This window comes from Myotis lucifugus, unplaced genomic scaffold, assembly GCF_000147115.1.
Source record: "Myotis lucifugus unplaced genomic scaffold, Myoluc2.0 scaffold_65, whole genome shotgun sequence".
NCBI classification, from domain to species: domain Eukaryota; kingdom Metazoa; phylum Chordata; class Mammalia; order Chiroptera; family Vespertilionidae; genus Myotis; species Myotis lucifugus.
This window is the reverse complement of record NW_005871113.1, coordinates 2635154-2658350: the sequence shown is the minus strand read 5'-3', so window position 1 is coordinate 2658350 and position 23197 is coordinate 2635154. Positions and strand designations below refer to the sequence as shown.

General features: G+C 37.9%; 1 pseudogene; it reads right to left on the bottom strand.

Annotated features, from left to right (window-relative positions):
• Window positions 1-22314: 22314 nt before the first annotated feature.
• LOC102425133 lies at window positions 22315-22671 on the bottom strand (annotated as a pseudogene).
• Window positions 22672-23197: the final 526 nt, after the last annotated feature.

The following is a 23197-nucleotide window of genomic DNA, read 5'->3' as shown; positions in this document are numbered from 1 at the left end:
TCTGGCAGCTCCCCAGGTTCGGTGGGGGTTCTTTTTCTTTCTCTACCACTTATGTGTAGATGTCTCTCTTCTTTATTGATATTATACTGGCCCAGGGTGATACAATCTATTGTATGGCTTTGAATCTACTGATGTTCTGGCCATGTTTAAATATTCCATACCAGTAAATCCAATGGCTGCTGGACAACTTTGTAGCATGTTCCATAGACATCTTAACTCAATTGTTTTTGAACTCAAGGTGCCTGGATCTATAGCACAACTGAAAGCTAAGTTCAGTATCTACACAGAGCCAGTAGAAGTAGCTCATGTACTGTGGCAAAGTCACCCATGCTAATTAAAATGTCAATTTTCTTTGCATTAGCCTGGAATTATAATTAGCACACTGTGCAAATAATATAATCCCAGTCTGATTAGAAGCTTTGATGGGTAGTTATGTCTTTGATGAATGAAACTCAGCAAATGAATTAATTTACTTAATAAATAAAGTTTGGTAGATAAACATCTTTCAAAACATGGGAAATAGAAGAAAAGATGTTTTTGGTAGTAGGAAAATTAGGAGAAATTGTACATAAAATGCATTTTGTACCTTGAAAGCCAGAAAAAGAACAGCATTTGTTGGTTCGACAGTAATTTGCAACTATCAGCTGGCCTTTGCCTCTCCTTTTGGATTTGGTCCTTCTTTTATGTTTGGCTCATGCCTAAGCAGTGAGTAACCCAAAGATGCTCAAGCAAATCTCCCATTCATGACCTGTCAAATGCCCCAGACCTAACCCACACAATAACCTTGATTCCATCACCCTAAGTGGCAACTCAAGGGGGACCTTTCCTGCTCCCATTGTGCAGTTGATTATCTTGACAGTATGGTCAAGCTGAAAGAGAATGCACAGAGAAGAGATTTGTCTGCTTGGTTTAACACACATGAGTGCCACCACTAAGACCGATGAAAGTTAACCATCTTTGGGGTTGGTGATGTTACCTTCTGCATCTGGGCCAGCAGTGATGGCCACACCAACATTGACATAATGTGACCACTCACTTGTATGCAGAACAGGCCACTTGTCTCACTCTATTTCCTTCACTGCAGTCAAAACAGAGACTTCAGTGATAAATGTAGAGAAGGAGTATTTGAGAAATCTGCATGTTTTGGGGATAACATTGAAAAGTGTGCTTCTATTTACCACTTGTCTGGCCTGAGCAATTCATCTCTCTAAGGTCTTGCTTCCTTCTACGTAGTAGGATTCTAATATCTATTTGGCTAGGTTGTTTTAAATCTATGTAAGTAAAGTCTCATATACAGGGGTGACAAAAGTAGGTTTATAATTGTATGGAAAATAATACAATCATTTATAATAATAATAAAAGCATAATATGCTAATTATACCAGACGTCCGTCCAGACGACCTTCTGGATGAAGCCGGGGCTGCGAGGGAAGCCCAGGTCCCAGGTGCCAGAGGGAAGCCATTGCTGGCAGCTGGGGGAAGGAAGCCTACTCTTGCATGAATTTCGTGCATCGGGCCTCTACTTAAGAAATAAAAATATAAGAATAAACGCTGTGGTTTGCTTATTTATAACTGTAAACCTACTTTTGCCCCAGCTTATATACCAGTTGGACCTTCTCATGGATTGAATGTTTGTGTCCATGAAAAATTCATATGTTGAAATACTAACCACCAAGCTGATGGTATCAGGAGGTGCATCTTGAGAGCTGATTAGGTCATGAGGGTGGAGCTCTCATGAATGGTTTTAGTGCCCTTATAACAGCAGCCAGAGAAAGCTCCCTTGCCCCTTCTGCCATGTGAAGTTACAGTGAGAAAACAGCAGTCCATAGGAAGTGGGTTCTCACCATACACTAAACCTGCTGGTGCCTTGATCTTAGACTTCCATTCTTCAGAACCATGAGAAATAAATTCCTGTTGTTTTTATGCATTCCATTATAATAGTTTGAATGCATTAAGATAGACCTTTTCTGAACATTCTGTTCTGTGAGTCTGCTCTCACCATGCTCATTTGCCAAGTTATCTCCCTTCATAAATGTCCATTCTTTCTCTCTCCTAGCCCCATTCTATCACTAGATCTTTTCTCAGATACAAATATCTGTCCATTTCTCTAAGGACAATGCTTACTTACTTCTCAGACATCTACTTTAACTGCTGTGATAAAGAATAATTTCAAACTGATAATTATCTCTTTTCCGGTTCTCTGATGTAAGCAAAATCTATCTATTTCATTATCCTCCTGGTGAGTTCCATTTGCCTCTTATAGATTGCAGGTACAATTTTTTTATTTGTGACAATGGGAGTTCTTCCTGTGAAATCAATTCAGAGGAACCCCAGGTGGGTCAGGCAAAAGTAAAAGCAGAGACATTTGCTCTGAAGGATGTTCTAGGCCTTTCAGTGCTTCCTTGGGAAGCCTCCGTAACAATAGAGAGCTCCTGGTTGGCATCAACCATATATCTTTTCATATATTTGAGTTCTAATTACTTCATTGTTATTCCATCTTTGATCTTAGGTTTAAACAAATACCACCATTAACCCTCATAAGGTTATTAAATTAATTTGGATCCCTATCTGTCTCATGAAATGGGACAATCAAAGGTTGAAGAGAAGGAGAGCGGGAGGGTCCTAAATTTAAGAAAGCAGCGAGTTACTTCTGGTGTTGTCACTCACAATCTGCATGACCTTAAAGTAAGTCACTTCATCTCTTGAAGCCGAGTTTTCTCACCTATAACACAAGGATAAGTATAGGAATTCAATCAGACAACGGATAGGAATGTTCTTGGCCCGTAGTAGTTTGCCTCTAATGAAGTGTCAGAGAAACAATGGTGTGCTTGACTCTTTAATATACATTTATTATTAATAATTTTCTTCTTGCTATAATATTTTAAGTACTGTTGTTTCCATTTGGCCACAAAGTATCTCTCGACCAAGAAACCAAAACAAAGCAAGCTCAAATATCTTAGAAAAGCAAAAATAATTCAGTGCTTTTCATCACATCAACAACTGTTACCTGTGAAAACTAAATAAAGTCCATTTAACTTAAGAACTGATATAATTCTTTGAACAAACCTTTTAATAAATATTAATGCTAGTAAAAGAGAATCTTGAGTATGCTCTGTACATAAATAGAAACATTCTAGAGTTCTTTTTGTTTTGTTTTAATTCTATTAAAAATATCCTCACCCAAAGATATTTTTCCCCATTGATTTTTTTTGTAGAGGGAGTGGAAGGGAGAAAGGGGAAAGGAGAGAGAAAGAGAAACACTGATGTGTGAGAGAGAGACACACATTGATTGGTTGCCTCCCACAGGAGCCCTGACCGGGGCACATTCCCTTCACTGGGAATCAAACTTGAGACTCTTTGGTGGGCAGGCCAATGCTCTATTCTCTGAGCAACACCAGCCAGGGCCATTCTACAATTCTTTACCAGGCTTTTATTCACCTAGAGATTTCAGTGTTGTTTTAAAAGCCGAATGATTTGAATGCCCTGGTATTTGCCTACAGACTTTCCTCTTATTCCCTTCAGCCTAGCTCAGTTATTTTCTATTTTAGTGCATGTAAGATTTCTGTGCAGAATTTTTTATATAAACCATGCTTTAGGTAAATTTAAGAGATTTTTCAAAGTTGCTTTGATTATATGCAAGCATGGCTTTATCTCATGAGACAACAATTAATTTGTCCAACACCAATCCCCTGCAAGCTGGACTCCCAGTAAAATAACTGGTTTGCATTGAACCTCCATGCAAATTAGTTTTGTGTCAGTGCTCAACAATCAATCCTAGTCAACTGCAAGTTTGGACACCAACCTTCTATTCCCATGTCATCACGGTAGGGAGGGGCTGGGATTACCATCAACAATGAATGCTTAAGATGGAAAGATAGGATTTGAGCCAGGATTCTGTCAACAGATAATGCTATTGTATCTTGGCCCCTTATCAGCCGGGGGAGGCGCCATGTTCCCATAATCATGCAACATAAGAGCCCTAGAGTACAAGGGTTGGGGTCCCTCCCTTAAAATATTTAATACAGGCCCGCTGTGCACAGCCCTGGCAAGTCTGGGCTATTTGCACTGGTTTGTGTGATACCCATTGATTTAAAATCCTCCATTCTTTCTAAGACACCATTGAATTAACTTCTCATCATCTGTCTGTCCTATCCCACTGAAAGCATAATAGATGGAATAGTAAGTATTCATACATTATCTGCATTAAAAATTTTTTTTATTTTGAAGATGGGAATTTCTCCAATTGCCTTCTTTATCTTTTCAAACAGAGTTAGAAAGGTAAGAAAGATATAAAAGCAAAACCCTAAACCTCAGTTTTTCAGTCTTTAGCAGGCACTGTTCTGCCATGTTGCTACATTATTGAAATCCAGAACTTTTTATATCTGTCATGTGATTAGAAGCTGTTGGCTCAAAGCATCAGAAACAACAATAATTTTAATTTGAACACAACTTCTCAAGTTCTTGTGACAAACACTTTAAAATATTATCTTATTTGTCCGGCCAGTGTGGTTCCATGGTTGAGCATTGACCCATGCACCAGACAGTCCTGGTTTGATTCTTGGTCAGGGCACATGCCTGGGTTTCGGGCTCAGTTCCCAGCAAGGGGCATGCAGGAGGCAGGCGATTGATGTTGATGTCGATGTTTCTCTCTCTCCTTCTCCCTTCTTTTCTCTCTAAAGTCAATAAAAAAAATTAAACAATTATCTTATTTAATTCTCATAAGTACCCCCTCTGAGGAAGCTATTGCTATTTATGCTTATAAGTGAGTAAATTGATGCCCACAGAGGCTGAGGGACTTGTTTGTGGAAACATAGTAAAAAATGATCAGTCTTTGAATCAAACCCAAATCTGCCTGTCTCCAAGTCCCAAGCTCTAAAAAAAGGATTATCTACCACTTTTCACTCCAGAAGTGAGAGGGATACCCTGATCTGCTACTTTACCCCAATCTCTACTTATGTTTCTTCCCCCCCCCATATTTCATATAAAGAAGCTTATGTTTTATTTTTCTTTAACTGTATAAGGCATTTTCTTAAGCAGTTACAGATCAAATGTTTTCTTCTTAATACTTCATCTATAAAACTCATTATCAGTAATAAATTTATAAGTTCACTTACAAAGACATTCCTGGAACATAAATTTAATATATGTATACTTTTCTACTATGACTATCTGATTTCTACGTTCACTGTACCTTTGAAGCCTCAAAAAAGAAGATGGTAGACATACTGATAGAGGCTAGATGTAGTAGATGACTACTCTTATCCTACTCAACATATAGTTTTTTTTATTTGTTTGTGTGTGTGTGTGTGTTTTTAGAGAGGGAAAGAGAAACATCAATGTGAAAGAGAAACATCCACTGGTTGTCCCCTATTGGACCTGCAACCTGAGTATGTTCCCTGACCAGAAATCAAACCTGTGATCTTTCGGAGTATGGGATGCTCCAACCTACTGAGCCACACTGGCCAGGTTACAGTTTTATTTTAGTTTTAGATTGTCCTGACTAGTGAGAGAGGTGACAAAAAAATAAAAGCTGATATGACAACTTAAATTTAAGATATGGGGTAAATAGTTCCACTAATCTCATGAGACCTTAAAATATAAACCTATTAAGTACATTATAGTAGCTGATGTTTATGTTGGTTTTGAGCCATTATTCCATACAAATGCTCTCCTAAAAATGGTAAGAACATTTTAAATATATTTTAGAATGCTTTGATTACAAGTTAGATTGAGTAATAAACATCTTTTATGACTATGAGGGTAAACTCTAAATTAGAAATCCCTCATTCAGAAGGACACGTTGCCTGGGGAATTCCATTTTTATGGTAGAGAGCATAAACCCATAACAACGGAGTCTACCATTTTATTTACTTCCGAAGTGTTTCGGACTTGTGTGGTGCATATAACATCAGTCTTCTCTCCTTAGCTAGTGTAACTATACAGTAGTCATCCCTAATCCATGGGGGATATGTTCAAGACCTGATGCCAGAAACCCTGGATAGTACCAAAGCCTATATATACTATATATATTTTTGTTTGTTTGTTTTTTCTTTACACACATACCTTTCACTTAAAGGAAACGCCTATGCCTTCTCTTTGACATATCTGAACTGCCAGCATCACTACTTCTGTGCTTTGGGGCCATTGTTAAGGAAAATAAAGGGCTACTGATCACAAGTACTGGGAAACTATGACAGTCAATCTTAAAACCAAGACAGCTCTTTGTGACTAAGGGGCAGGGAGCGTATACAGGTATGCTGGACAAAGGGATGATTCACAGCCTGGACCGCACTGTGCAAGATTTCATCACGCTACTCAGAACGGTGTACAATTTAATAGTTATGAATCATTTATTTCTGCAATTTTCCATTTAATGTTTTCAGACCGTGGTTGACCACAGGTAACAAATCATGAAAAGCGAAACCATGGGTAAGGGAGGACGACTGTATGTTCCTCTCTTCTCTAGGGTGGGAGTGGCTGGGGTTTGCAGTCAGTTCAGGTGAGAATAAATCCCAGCACTGTGGTCTCGGGCAGGATTTTTACCTTCTTTAGGAGAATGTGGTAGCTACATATTTTCTTGCCAGGCATGTTTTCCTTTCCTGATTGTGATCATTGAACTCTCCTTTCCTGTGGAGGCCTTCTTCATGTGATTTGTTGAGTCTGACCACACTCTCTCACCCTAGAGGGGGGCGTGGGACCAGTTCTGGCCAGAGCACTCTGTTCAGGTGATTGGTTCAGGTAGGGAGCTATGGGCCAAGCTAAAAAACCCAGTCTTCCTCCGGACTTTATTTCTAGAGCTGTGAGGGAAAAGGCGTTCTTTCTCTCTGCTGGATTGCCAGCTCTGAGGATGACATTGTCCTGGAACTCTCTGGTCATCCTTCATACACACGAAGGGAGCCTCTCGGAGAATAAAACCAACACAGAGGGAAGCAGAGCTGAGAAATGAAGTGTCAGGAATATGATGATAAACTTTTAAACCTGTGCACTCAGCCAGGCCTGAAGGCAACGCTGTAGACGTTCCAATTGTTTGAGCCAACTCAATTCTCTTCTACTTAAAATAGTTTGAGTTGGATTTCTGGCAATTTCACCCCCCCCCCCATCCTTATTCATATTCTTCCTAAGCCTGGGCTGTTCTAATTTGTGAAATTAGGGGTGATGAGGTTCACTACAGCGTGGAGTGAGATTTAAATTTAAATGATAGATGTCAACTATGCAGCACTTATTACATCCTCAGTCTGAACTCAACAGCAGACAAGCTCTCAGATTTCCTCCACAACAGGACCCCTCGCTGTGGTTTGCCTCTGCATGGCTCCCTGCTGATGGCTGTTGTTCTCGCCTTCTCCTGTCTGCATAGGATCATAGAGCTGCCTGTTCCCTAGCTGATTGGTCAGGGAGCCTCCCCCTGCTCTCAGAGAGCAGATGTTCTTAAGAAGTGAAGGTCTCTGTCCTGCCGAGCCCTGGAATTGTGAAAGATCTCACCTAGAGAAGCAGCAACCCCACAAGAATTCCCAAGAAGACCACATTGAAGGCACAGATGAGCTGATTTTGGTCCTGGTTCAGGAACATCTGGAGGAACAGCTGTGGATGACCAGAACGTGTTTATCTCCTTTGTAAAGAAAAGTAGGGGAAAGGCAGGGAGTGCAGCATGACAAAATAGAGATCTGTTCCCATCGTCCAAACTTGGGATGGAAAATAATTGAGTAAAAACACAGCTTGTTTTTAAATCAAATAGCTTAAAGGGTAATGAGTTGAGAGGGTAGCAAAGAGGACTAAAGTCTTTAAGCCATTAGCCCTGTGCCTCCCATCTGCTGCACATAGTTGTTGTAGGGATCTATAAAGTATATCTGTGTCTGATCTCAAAATTTCCTTCACCAGCAAAACATAAACTTCTTCCTTATTATTGGAAGGTTAACTTCATTGGGAGTTGGTGTTATTGATATCCTGGAAAAGTCCTTAAAATTTACTATACTTTCACAAGTCAGTATTTTTTTCTTTCTTTTGGCAAGATTGAAATGACTATACCGTGATTTTTTTTTCATGAATGAATTCAGTAGCTTGGGCTTCAACCTTACAAATTTATGATCATGGCTTTGAAAAGAATTTTGTTGTTTAAAAAAGTACCTGCCTCATACTTCCTAAAACTAGGAAAAATAAAACTTAAGCATGCTTGGAAAAAAGGAGACTAGTTGCAATTTTATGGTCGAAACTCTAACTATAATAACCATGTATTTTTTTTCTTGTAGTCAAGTTATTGAGGTTTTTCTTTCTTTTTTTTCTTTCCTCATAAGCCGATGAAACTTGAGGAAATGAAGACTTAGAACCTGAGAATAAACTGGCTGTGTAGGCATGTTAGACTAGTTATTAAAACACAATTTCTAATCATCTTAGGGGGAAACTATAAAAAAATCAATTCTAGAATACTCATCAATGGTAGTAGAAAAGAAAAGTTCAGGTTTATTTTTAAGTGAGAAATAAAGCCTTATAAAACATATGGGTTTAGCTTTATAAGAAACAGTTTCTAGACAAACATAGATGAATGATTCAATAGCAGCAGGGCACCCCTTTATGTAAATACTGAACTGTTGGATTAAAAAAAAAAACAAATTCAAAGAAAAACATTATTAATCAGCTTGAGTTTTTCCCGTCCTCTCAACAGTCTAAAAGAACAAACAGACCAACATGAAGGAATGCTTTCAACAAGAACAACAAGCAGAGATGGTGTAGAGTTGCCCTTGATAAAACTTTCCGGATATTTAGAGGCTTTCTCTTAGCTATTCTTCATTTTGATGTATCAAATATGTGAAAATAGTCAAACATCAAGATACTATAATGTCCTAATTGCTTTTCCTTTACAATATTGCTTGTTGAACTTCCGGTTGACCCAGCATATATACTGCACCCCCTTATTAGATAAAAGTAGGAACTAAATACATACCTGGCTTAGAGAATACCTTACATACCAACATTCAGAGTACGTTCCTGAACAGTGTCTTTTGTAGAAAGCCACAGTTAAGAGTCTTAGTTTGGGATCTTATAGGAACTAAATATGCAAAGTCAAGTGGAGATATAAGATGTTCTTCTGATGTTCTAAAACACGTTCACATAAAATAGTCAGGAAATGGACCGAGAATGATTTTTGTTCCTTGATTTTACACAGTAATTTTCTTCACTGAATGCCCAAATCAGTGCAAATATAGCTGTTCTGAGAGTCACAGGACAGACTCCAGGCACCTGTAAGATAAATGTTCAGTCACCCACATCTTACCAAGCAGGAGACAGGGCCATGGGCTGTTACTTTGTGACCAATCATTTTCATACTCTTCCCTTTAGATAGTTTTGCTTACACATGAAGAAGGCCATTGCAAGGTTGGGATGGGAGAAAATTCTAGATATGAAAACTGTCTGCATGTTCCTAAAGTGCAGTATTAACCATGAGGCCAGTGCATTTAGATTATTGGGTGGATGATGTTAATTTTAAACTGTATTTGAATATCTTCATACATGTCTTCGTTAGGGCTAAATGTGTATTTAACTATATTTGCCATGCCAAAGATGCTATTAACTTTATTCTTATAAATAAATAGTTTTAAGTACATATAAAAAGTTCAGAGAATTGTAATAGGCAGGTAAATAATTTCTCAAATACATTTAATGTACATTTATAAAAATGTAACCCATATTGGGAAACATTTATCAGTAAAAATAGTTACATAAAAAAATTTCTCAATAAGACTATTACTTTTAGTAGATTTGAAATCTGACTAATAGGTAGATAAATAGATCAATCAAATTTCTAGATTAAGGGCTTATATAACTTAATATTATTAAAAACTGATCATTTTAAATGTGTGTATATGTCTGGAGACTCAACTTTAGAAAAAATAAGCATTCTAGTTGGCTTAGTTTTATATTTATATTAAATCTTTATAACATTTAATAAGCAATTATTTATCTGCTATTAGGAATTCTAGTAATAAGCATTTTTAGCTATTTGAGAATTTGTTTCGAATGGGGTTTTGTAAACTATTAGAGTAATCCTTTGGCAAATGAGATTAGTTATCTATTTTTTACTTGTATCACAAAAACTAATTAGCAATTTTCTACAAATAGCTAGTTTTTCAAAAGTGTTTTAGTAGATATGGTTCTGTGTACAGTTTAAAATACTGTGTAAACATTATAACAGTAAAACAATTTTACTACTTTATTTACTGAAATCTCTCTTCAACAAATCAAGCTATTTTTCCATTAATCTGTTTTCTTCTCCTTATCTATATGCATACAACATTTTAAACAGTTTTAATTCTATAACATGCATTTGTAAGGTATATGCATATTCTATTAAGTGATACTTAAAGTACACTATTGTTATCTATACATTGGCTGTTGTGTTTCAGCTGAGGTTTGAATGAAGTGCTTTAGACTGTGTGCTTTTTGGATATCTACATTCATAACCGTGGAAAGTAAATGTGGGTCCTGGGATATTAAATTTTTTTAAATGTTGAAACCATATTCTTTTTTGTTACTTAACCTTAAACATTACATTTGCTGACCATAAGGATGAAGGGTAGTATGACAAACAGAAAGCTGGACAACAGCAAGAATTGTAACTTCTGATCTTACGAACTTCTTATAGTAATTGAATCTAACCCAAACATGAAATTACGTTGATACTATCCTTGTCTGGCTGATCTGATACACACTGAAGGATTTCATTAAATCAATCGGCTGCTTCTTGACTTTCCATTCTGTAGGGAGTCAAAAAAGAAGAGAAGATTCAGAAAAAACATGCTCTGCTCCTAACTATCCATGGCGCCCAAACATATGCAATTATTAGCTCTTTTTTTATCTTTACTCATAGCTTTTCCTTTTCTTTTTTAAAAATATATTTGTATTGATTTCAGATATGAAGGGAGAGGGAGAGAGACAGATAGAAACATCAATGATGAGAGACAATCATTGATCGGCTGCCTCCTGCTCACCCCCCACTGGGGACCGAGCCCGCAACCCGGGCATGTGCCCTGACTGGGAATTGAACCATGACCTCCTGGTTCATAGATCAATGCTCAACCACTGAACCACACCGACCAGGCTAATAACTTTTTCTGAATGTAGTAGGCACTATACCAAATACATTACCAATGTTTTTACTTTAAATTCTCCTAATGAGCCTACAAATTAAGACCTATTTTGCAGGTGAAGAAATTAAGATTCCCAGAGCTTGAGAACTTGACAAAAGTCACCTCTTTCTGGAGCAATGCTGTAGAGCCAGGATTTGAGCTCAGGCAGACTGCCTCTAGAGCAGGTACATAAAACCACTAGAACGCCCTCCACCTAAGAAAGGAAAGTTTGAGAACTTCACAGCTGTTGAAAAGTATCTCCTCACTGTCATTGTCCAAGGATTTAAATGTCAATGTCAAGATCATTAGTCTGGATAGAGCATTCCTCAGCCTGTCTTAGAGGTATCTCATTTCTCTTAATACTATGATTTTGTGGATTTTATATACAATATACTGTGGAACTACCTTGCATATAGGACCATGACATGGTCCTTCACCATTTGCTCAAGGGATTGAATTCCTCTTTCTTGAAAGGCCTTGGATATATTTGGGGGGACATAGATAAAAATATGGTTCACTTTTCTTTATGTAGATGATGTAAAGATTTATGAGACAGAAGAGAAAGTAGTACAGATGTTGCTTTCTTCATGTTACCGCCCAGCCACTATTGCAGCATACTTAGCCTTTGCCACAGATGACGGAGATCATATACTGTGTTATATGACATGTCTGGTACCAACAGTCTGGAATGGCAGGGAGGGACATGTGGATCATTCCTCCCAGGGATAATTGATAACAGTTAAATCATTATATGTAGCTACTCTAGAGTCTAGAGCCACTTAAGGGAACATTTTAGCTCAGTCCCTTGTGGAGTTAGTGAAGAAGAAAGCGACAATTTATCTCTAACCACTGAGAATGCTGGAGTATTACTACCATAATTCTTTTGGAGAGGCATAGTACGAAAGTGTTTCCTCTCCATGGATCAAGTTCTCTTTAAGGACTAGATTTGGCAAGTGTATTGACATTGCCTGGGCCAATTGTGCTTCACATTTTGATATCTATATTTTGTTCTTTCTATGAGATACTATTCTGGTAAGTACGTCTTTAGTGGTTATACGATAGGTGTCATCCGGTTCTGTTAAGGCTGTTGAACTCTCTGTAGACAACATAATCAGTTGGAAAAACTATCAAAATTATGCATCAGCTGTCTTTCTCAAAGAGGAAGTCTTTCAAGAAATAACCAGTGAAAGCATGTTCCAGATGTGTTCATGAGACAGAAATGGAATAAAGTTAGCTAGAAATAAGAATACAGATTTCTTTAAAACATCTTCATGATATTCTGCATTTATGCATTGTTAATTCCCACTTTGACTAATCACTGTACTTGGCTCTGTTTACATAATTTTAAAATGTGTCTGACTAAAGAAATCATAATAATTACTCGAGAACCATCTGCCCCTTTGCATCTTCATCAGCAGAGAATGACATGCTCTAGCATTTTAAGTTATTTAATTAGCAACTAATGAGAAAATTTTAGAACTAATATAGATTTTGTAGTACAATTTATAGTCTAATTATGTAACACTGTACATAATTATGGAACATATTTTTCAATAACTTCTTAAGAATGTATACCCTGGGTAAAAGAAAATCAGATAAATGCATTAGCTTCTTGTAGAGAGACTTCATTAGGAAAAAAAATCTAAGAATTTATATGATTCATTAAAGATTTATTAAATATTTACAATGAGTTATCAATTTGATTTACTATCTAGAGGGAACATGACATTAAATTATGTGATGAAGGATTAGGAGCCAGTAGAAATGAAGATTATAATAAATATTGTACTTGCTCTTAAACAGTAATTACTTTAGATCAGTGATTGCAATATCAGTGAAACATAATGATAAGCTGTTTTATATAAAGAGTTGATATCACAAACTATTAGTGTGCCATGTGTTTCACAAGAGTCCTGCATTAACTTGTTAACAAACTTCTTCAGTATCTTTAATGACAACAGCAACTCTAGAGTTATCAGCTGTACCAGGCTTGGACTAACTAACTTAGATTTTTTTTTTATTAAACTTAAATCCCATATGCATAAGCCATTGATATCCAGTTTTGTTATTTGACTGTCTGCTGCATTTTTCACAGTTAACATTTCTCTCCTGAATGCAACTGTCTGAGAAAAACACGCATTTCTGTCTTATAGCTCAGCATCTTATAAATGCCTGACATAGAGTAAGCTCTTAATTAATATTTATTAATTTATGGCTAGAACTTGAAGAACACACACAAAAAAACTATAAAAAAGTGCCAAATCACACCTTGGGGAAACATAATTTAAGCATGTATGACATTAATAGTGTTAATACCTTTAAAATATGAAGATTTGTATAAAGCAATAGGAAAACCATTATGATTCCAACAGAAAAATGGGCAAAATATACAAAACACCATTCACTGCAGGCAGTAAGATTAATAAATCATCTGTTGTCTCTATCAAAAGAGATTTGTGATTAAATAGAAAGTAGCTATGTCCTAATTAAGCATTTGAGCAAGTGTTTTGGCATTGGCTTAGGTAGAAACTGTAAGCAGGCAATCGAGATAATTCAGAATTCAGTCCTCATTTCAGTCCTCATCCTAACTCAAAATCACTTACATTGTGTCAGAAAATATTTCCTACAGAGTTGATAGGCTTTGATGTAAACATACCTAAGATGTTGGAGAACATAGAAAAAGATGGAAGAAAGGAGAGTGGCTAAGTGGGATGGCTGAATTACTAATTCTGTGATGTATGAAAGAAACAAATAATTATCCGAATGACTCTCTGGGGGATTCAATTTGGAAAGTAATCAGCTCAACTCTCTATTTCCTTCCTCTCTGAATAGTCCTTTCCTGTTTTGTGTGAGATCTGGTCCAGCTGAGACTGAAGTTACTGTGTTGCGTTGTATGCTGTCATTTGAGCTCCTGTTTTTGTCTCTACAAGCCAAATTAAATGGCCTTGGTGGAAATGATAAATTCTGTCCCTGACACAATTTAATAAAAATAGCTGCCATTTGTAAAATGTCTATTAGGTACCCATCTTCTATTATGGATTAGCTCAGTGAATTCTCACAGTAGTTCTGGAAGCTAGATATTATTATTTCATATTATTTTTTCACATTTCATGGGTAGAGAATCAGAGGCTCAAAGAGTAAGCTATAACTGTGACACGGTATGCTGGCCTATCTGGTTCCAAAGACCATGATGTTAGCATCACACATGCAGCTTAAATTTTTTTTTTCTCCTTTTGAGACTTAACTTGCCTCTGCAGATGCGATTTGAGCTGTTCATTAAAGACAGGGGTGAAGAAGAGTTATTACACATGTATGGCATTTGCAGATCTTAGTGTCTCCGATTTAGGAAAGAATTGTAATGATGCCACTCAATATTCCACCTACCTCTGGTAAAAGGACGATTAGAAGATTGGAAAATTTGACATGACTTTGATGTGTTAAATGCTAAATAGGGCTGCACAGGATGAAAATTCTTTGGAAGAAGACTGAGAGTGTAACTACTTTTGCAGGTGTTTTGGAGCAAAAATCTGTTCACTTAGTGGTTCCACATTTTTGGGAAGGACCATAACTAGGAAAAATTTTAGTTTTTTTTTTCCATGGAGGGAACATGAAAATGCCAGAAATGTAGAGGCAATTATTTTGATCAAGCATTTATGTTACTCATTCTGATGGCAAAATCAATTTATACATTCTAGAATCATTTGTCAAAAGCTTGGAAATATAGCATATTGACAATTGCAGCAAAAGCAATTACATCTGGATTCCTGATTAAGAAGAAAGAAAATGAGTATTACCCATTAATTAAAATTATGTGAGTCTCAATTCAAATATGCACTTATTTTCTTGATGAATACAAGGTGATTTGACCTTCGTAAAATCCTGTTGCAGTTTGGGTATGGAGGTCTAAACTTTCTCCATGTCAAGGGAAGAGAAATTTAAGCTTTGTTGGTAACTCATTCAATGAAATGCTTAGGTAAAAAAATTAGAGTTTCCAAGAAGGAAAATGTTGCTGTATGAGGACACATTAAATTATTGGGGAAAAGGGATCCAACTTAGAAATCCTTCACATAGTTGTGGAATATAGCTTCGTATTTGGCTCTAATCTAAATTATAAATGTGTTTAACCAGTTGACAACTAAGGTCAAGTTCTTAATCATCCAACAGCTTGATCCAGACCTTTTCTGAGGCCCTGCTGGCCTTTGAGACTCTTTCTCATCGTCTGAGTTGACACTGAGAAGCATTGAATATCCCAGGACTGCATCAGTGGGGAGTCTGCTCCAAAATAAGACTCATTTCTTTTAAAACCATGGATTCCTTTCCATTAAGCACGCAAGAGTTCTTTTAGAAACTTTTTGTGTGGGCTGGAGCTCATTTTCATTACTGTATTTTTTCCCTACCACTTAAGGACAATTCATTAGAAAATCCATCACATTTATTTGAAGTAACCAATTAATCCTTTGAGATGCAATAATTAACATGCAAATTGTACCACATTAAGAGTCTCAGGAGAAACGAATTAACTGGAAAATATACAGCCTTTCAGAAATTAAAAAAATATAAATTGTTTTACTGTCACAGAGCCTCAAAAACCACGTGATTTTTCTTCTGTGGTTCATTTTATTATCTCCTTGCCCAGAAGAACCAAGATGGATGACCGTGCCTGTCTTAAATGCATTACATCAGGATACTAATAGGATATTACACATGATAGTCATATTGACGAAAGACCTGATGAGGCAAATAACAATATACATACAAACTATGGACTCCGAACGGAATAATTACATCAAAAAGTAAATAATTATCATTGCCATTTCCTTCTCAGACATACTCACAGGGAAATTAAGGTCTGAGGGGTCATTTTGAGACCAACAGGCAAAGTCTTTACTCATGCATGCAAATTCTGTGCTGCAATTAGGCTTTCAATGGTTTTTCCTGACAACTGGACAATGTTAGGGAGATATGAATATTGTCAATAGAACACCTGTAAAATAGTGCTCAGTACTCTTGGAGGGCTTTCTATATGCAATTTACTGCTCTCAGTGCCTAGCACGCCATCTAAACATCACAGCAGCTCTATGACATGGGAACCGCCATTGCTATCTTATAGGAGACTGACCCATGGCTGCCCAGAGAGCAGGGCCAGGATCTGAGCGCAAAGATTTAACACTGGAGACCACGTGCCTCGTCACTGTGCCATCTCTGAGAAAGGTGACAGAATATCATTGGCCGTTTTCTGAGGTTAAATATTAAGGTGTTGGAAAATGAGAGAGATACCTATTGCCGCTTAGAAATTTTATCTTGTTTACTTCTTGCTATTGTGTTGTAAATCTGCCATGGAATATGCAGTAAGGATGAGTACACTGGTGCCCTGTTTCTCCACTGAGCCCAGGAAGCTTTAAGTGTGTCCTCTCATTGTTTTACCCTCCATTTTCTCAATAAGAGACTGGAAGAAGCCGCATTTGTCTGCATAGGGTAAATGAAACATATTGAGGTGGTTACGTAGATATTGGTGGTGGATATTTGCAAGAGCATTCATTATCAAAATTATTTTGGAAAACAGTTACTTTCTATAGAACTACCCAATACTAGACTTTCTTTCTTTCTCTCTTTCTTTCTCTCTCTTTCTTTCTCTCTCTTTCTTTCTCTTTCTTCCTTTCTTTCTTTCTTTCTTTCTTTCTTTCTTTCTTTCTTTCTTTCTTTCTTTCTTTCTTTCTTTCTTTCTTTCTCTTCTTTCTTTCTTTCTTTCTTTCTTTCTTTCTTTCTTTCTTTCTTTCTTTCTTTCTTTCTTTCTCTCTCTCTCTCTCTCTCTCTCTCTCTCTCTCTCTCTCTCTTTCTTTCTTTCTTTCTTTCTTTCTTTCTCTCCACTTACCATAATTATTCATCATTTGCATTATCATCAGCCCCACAGTCATCATCATCCTTGTTCTCCCCCCCAAATTTTGAGACAACTGCTTGGAATGCTATACTTCAGGCAGAAGTCAATTTTTACCTTAGATATTAATGAATACAATTAACAAGTGCTCATTATGTATGTAGTCCATGTAAAACCTTGCCTTAGATGCTTTGTAATAGTACTTTTAAAAATGTTCTTTCAAGAGCTTGCAGTTTCTTGGGTTAATAAATCAGACACACAATTATAATCCAAAGACTTCTGGGATAAGTCCTCTTAAAAGTGCAGAGTTGTGTAGGAATTCATAGGTTATTTCCACGTGGGAATTAAGGGTAGGGAGGAGGGAAATCTGAGGATGAGCATTAAGATGGGGGCTTTTGAATTGAGTTTTGTGAGAAGACTCCGTTGTCTGTGTTCACGTAAATCTGTGATGTAACGGCTTTGCCAGCATTTTTCTTAAATATGGAATGGTTATTTTCTGCTGTGTGAGGTGATCAGTATAGCACAGCTGGAACCTCAGCTCTGTGGCTTAGTCACTGTGTGATCCTGGCCAAGTGACTATGCTTCCGTTTCCTCACCTGTGAAATGAGGATGATGGTAACATTGGCCTCAGAGGTTATTCTGAGGATGAAATGAATTAATATGGGCATAGCAATCACAGCAATGCTGGCGTTGTGTAGAAGTTAGCTACAAGATTATTATTGGAGTGGGGATGGCAAATTCTAATCAGTGATGTATATTAGGATGAATAGGTCGTAAGGCAAGAATCATATTGTAAGTTTCACATTCCTTTGTGTTTTGTTTGGAGGAAAGTGTGATTTTTAGTTTGGACTTGAAGTCACTGTTATCTTATTTATAAGGCATATTGATAGGCCAGATATAGAATGATAATGTTTTTGAGAACTCATGTACATTAACTGTTGAATTCTCTACTTTCTTTGCCTTAGATATCTTATGTTTTAATAAGACTATAGGAGCACATATATTGTCCCCCAATATTGCCTATAGGAACTGGATAAAGAACTATAGATAAAACAGGGCAGAACCCATTGAAAATTAATTGGTCCTACAAGAGTATTACACGTAATCATTTCCTGCCCCACATGTTTATGTAGCAAAGAAGCCTTTTATGCTTGGTCTTCCCAGAGATTAAAAACTCTTATCAACACTAGACAATAATATGACTGATTTCTATAGGAAACTTCTCACTAGCAGTTAGTTAACCACCACTGGGATCATTCAGCCCATCCAATATTGTTAACCCAGGTGAAAGAGAAGGTCCTTCATTTCCAGTCTCCTATTCCAGAAGCTTGTTGATTTATTTTTATAAGGCTGCTTAGATTTTTCTAGTAAAAAGCCACTTTAAAAATCTTGCCTAAATGCATTCAGGTGCATGCTAATTGGTTTTCCTCCTTCTATGGAAATTTGCACAACAAGAGGAACAGCTGGAGACAGAGTTTATTAACTAATTGGAAATCTTGGGCTTGGGAGCTACTTGGAAAAGAACAGAAGGGGAAACTTGCATGATATGAAAGATGAGTGCTCTTCTTGACAATGAGATATAATATTACTAGAGGCCCGATGCACGAAATTCATGCAAGAGTAGGCCTTCCTTCCCCTGGCTGCCGGCACCAGCTTCCCTCTGGCACCTGGGACCCAGGCTTCTCTCGCAGCCCCGGCTTCATCCGAAGGTCATCTGGAAAGATGTCCGGTCTAATTAGCATATTACACTTTTATTATTATAGATTCCATTTGCCCATTGACTACTTTCTCTATGAAGCTTCTGGCTCAGAAATAGACTGGAAATCAGACTAAATCCTGCATGATGCTCCAGAATGTAAATGTATGTATCTCTTGGCATTTGATAGTTGCTGGCTGATACTGCCGTGTTACATATTTCAGAACTCTCTGCTTCAGGTGACAGTCACTCACCTCAAAATAGTTTAAGCAATAAAGGGAATTTATTTGACTGGGAATTTCAAGGGTGGTTCTAACTTCAGGCAGGCCAGGAACTCATAATGTTGTTTGGGTTCTATCTTCCTATACCTTGTAACCCTCCTTCCTTTTGTGGACTGGATACACGTTCTGGCTAGTTGTCTATGTGCCAGGAAAGATGGCCCTCACAACCCCAAGCTTAAATCCTTATGGCCTGAGGTTTAAAAGGTAAAGGGAATCCCTCTTCCTAAAATATATATCATTTCTGAGAGAAGACCTTGCCTGATTGAGCTTGCTTATGTCAAAAGTCCTCCCTCTCAGATACGATAAAAATCTTCTCAAACTTTAACATATATACTAGTACATATTGTGCTTATTACTTGATGCCCTGTTAAAGTGCAGGTTCTAATTAAGCCCATTTTTACATTTGTTATGTGGATAACTTAACTTTCAAGGCCAGGGATCAATAAAATGTGATTCATACCAAGAAAGGAGAAAGGTAATAATCAATAAAATAAACAGGAATCAATGAACTGTAGGAGGCTGTTACTTTATAAAAAAAATGCACATGCTTGGCCAGTGTGGCTCAATGGTTCAGTGTCGACCTATGAACCGGGAAGTACAGTTTGATTCCCTGTCAGGGCGCATGCCCAGGTTTTGGGATCAATCCCCACTAGGGGGCATGCAGGAGGCAGCTGATCAATGGTTCTCTTTCATCATTGTGTTTCTATCTCTTTCTCCCTCTCCCTTCCTCTCTGAAATCTGTCCAGGCCCTTCCCCAGAACTATTTAGTTAGAATTCCCAGAGATGGTTCCAGGCATAGGTATATTCCAAAACTGTCCAAATAATGCTGATGAACCACCTGGGTTAAGAACCACTGCAGTAGAAAAAGATCCATAGGCAAATATGATGAATTTCTCCATAGAGCTATAGCAATTAAAACAGTCTGGCAATAATGCAGGGACCAAATGGGCATGCCACCCAGGCTCTGCCACTCAGTGGCACTCAGGCCAGACTTGAACTCTGAAGCTAGTGACAAAAGGCAGAAGGGCAATGGTGTTGGTGATGGAAATGTTTGCAGTAACATCAAGTTCAAGAGTAGCAAGTTTACTGCTTGGCGACACCAGTCATTCCCTCCCCAGACCGGTTCTGCAGTATAATTTTGGATGTTTTTCCTGGAAGATTACCTGGAGCTAGGAATTCTGTGAGCTGCCCTATATCCTTAAGCAAACACAGACACTCCGGCTTGTGCTTGTTCATTCAGAGTCAGCTTCTATTACTGCAGCTACGAATTCTCCCACTGTGCAACGGTTCAGCTCTCCCTTTTCCAGCAAAATGTGCAAGATCAGGATCTATGTTTAGAAGCATGTCAAATTTAGAAACAAACGAGGCAAGGCATCCTTGTTCAATCTAAGACAAACGTCCCTCTTCAGAAGTTCATGAAGATGATTTAAACGGAAACTGCAGCTGAGGAGAGCTGGTAAATGAGGTGGATTGCTTTTACATTTTCAAAGCGACATGCAATGTGTGTGTACCTGATTTTTTTTCTGATGGTGACTCCTGTTTTTGTACCTCAGCCCAGTATTAGTTTTCTTAAATAATTATTCATCTAACTGTTTAATGCTTGCCTCCCTGGGAGGCTGTAAGAAGTGCTTGTCTTGTTCACTCCGATATTCCTGTAATTAGCACATAGTAAGTGATTGATAAAAATATTCTAAGTTAAATGGGAAAAAAATGAATGAGTAGAATATGGTAAATGCAATTTGGGGAGGTTTTCAAATTTTTTAAAATAATTTTATTCTTCATTTACAGTTTATTCAATATTATTTTGTATTAATTTCAGGTGTACAGCATAGTGCCTAGACCAGCCGTGGGCAAACTACGGCCCGCGGGCCGGATCCGGCCCGTTTGAAATGAATAAAACTAAAAAAAAAAAAAAAGACTGTACCCTTTTATGTAATGATGTTTACTTTGAATTTATATTAGTTCACACAAACACTCCATCCATGCTTTTGTTCCGGCCCTCCGGTCCAGTTTAAGAACCCATTGTGGCCCTCGAGTCAAAAAGTTTGCCCACCCCTGGTTTAGACAATCATATACTTTACAAAGTATTCCCCTCAATATTCCCAGTCTCCACCTGGGACCACACCTCATTAATACAGTATTACTGACTATATTCCCTATGCTGTACTTTAGGTCCCCGTGACTGTTTTGTCACTACCCCCCAAATTAATTTTGCTATATTATTGACAACCTCTTTGTTTCCTTTTTTTCATGAAATGGCCAGATTGAAGAACTGCTAAGTTCTTTGGTGTGTAGACATTAGCAGTACCCATCAATATTAAAAATATCTGAAAAATCAGTTAGTAAAATGATCATTTTAGTCTGAGTATTTTTAAATGTGAAGAAACACTTTAAAGTATAACGTATCTGACATGGTTGATTAGGAGGGAAGAAGTACATGTTCTATTTTCATATCTCCAACCAACAAAACGACTTTAGATTTACAGATAGGTTTAAAGTTCTCATTTAAAATTCAATTGTTTCACAATTTTAAAAAATTGCAAACCTTTAAAATGTTTAAGGCCCTTTCCCAGGATTTTCTTTAAGAAAGTCATTAAATCTTCCATATTTGAAGAGCAGATTAATCGCCGGAGCTTTCTTCTAGACATCTACCTGGCAGTATCTGCTCTAATACATGTTTCTTGCCTTAAAAATCCTTCTTTTTCAGTCTTTAAATAAAATTACCACTTCCTCCCAGGACCTTTTCAACTAAACAATTCATCTGCCTAGACAGTGTTTATTTCTTCCTCTTCTAGATTAATAGTTATTTGAATTTTTTACCCAAAAGCATTTCTTGATTTAAAAATATTTTCATTGGTTTTAGAGAGAGAGAGGAGGGGAGAGAGAGCAAAAATTGATGCCAGAGCGCAACATTGATCAGCTGCTTCCTGAATGCCCCCAACTGGGGATCAAGTCCACAACCCATGTCTCGACCTGGAATCGAGCTGGCAGCCCTTTGGTGCCTGACCAACTGAGCCACACCCATCAGGGACTTAATATATATAAATATATATACATATAATAGGGCAATATGCTAATTAGACCAGAGATCTTCCGGATGTTCTTCCTGCCAAAGCTGGGGCGGATAGAAGCTACCCTAGGTCCCGGGTGCCTGTGGGCGGCCAGAGGAGGGCAGCCCAGGTCCCGGGTACCGGAGGGAAGCCATTGCCAGCAGCTGGGGGAAGGAAGGCCTACTCTTGCACGAATTTTCGTGCATTGGGCCTCTAGTATATATATATTTTGAAGTACAATTTCCATTTATTTTTCCCACAGAGAACTTTTCTTCACTCCTTTAGGATTTAGCTCCTTACATGGGCTTTGGTGGAGGTCGTGGGGCAGCACCCGCAGGTCTAAATCAGGGTGGGGGTGTTCGGTCCTTCCGGGCTTCACCAGAATGATTCCTGACTACCTTGCTGTGAATGGCACATCTCACACAGTATTGCAGCTTCACATACAGCTTGGGAAGCACATAGGCGTCGAAGACACTCGCTTCAGAGATGTTCCTAACGGCTGTGGCCTCTACTATGTTTCACATGACAAACTTCTTAATGGACTTGTCCTTGGGCACACAACGGGTGCAGTTGGTGCAACGAATAGGCTGCGCATGGCCTCGGCCTTTTTTGGCACGACCGTTATTCCTTCTTTTCTTGGTCATCTTGGAAATGAGGACCCAAGAGACCAGGGACTTGATATTTTTGATAAAAGTGAAATCTGAAGTAAAATCTGCAGTGGACTTCCATGATTGATGTCTTACTTTGCTGGCATTGAGGGGAATGTGTGGGGGTGGAGGTGGTGGTGAGAGTGAATGAGGTGGGTCAACCTTTTTTTAGTATCTTTGTAGAGAAGCTGGCTTCCAGGTGACCCCTCTAGACCTGATTTCTCATTTTTTATTCTTTCTACACTCCAATCCATATTTTTTAAATACTTACAGCCCCTGCCTGAATAAATGACCCTTACCCCATTCCCAGGGAACCAAAGGTATGTGGGGCTTTCTCCATTCTTCTTGATCTGTTATTATGGCATAAATTCTATGTATTAACTTGCTAGGGCTGCTATAACAAACTACTCGGTGGCTTTAACCAACAGAAATAATTTTTCTCACAAATTTGGAGGCTAGGAATCCGAGAGCAAGATGTCAGCAAGGTTGATGATATCTGAGGCTTTTCTTCTTGGCTTGTAGATAGCAATCT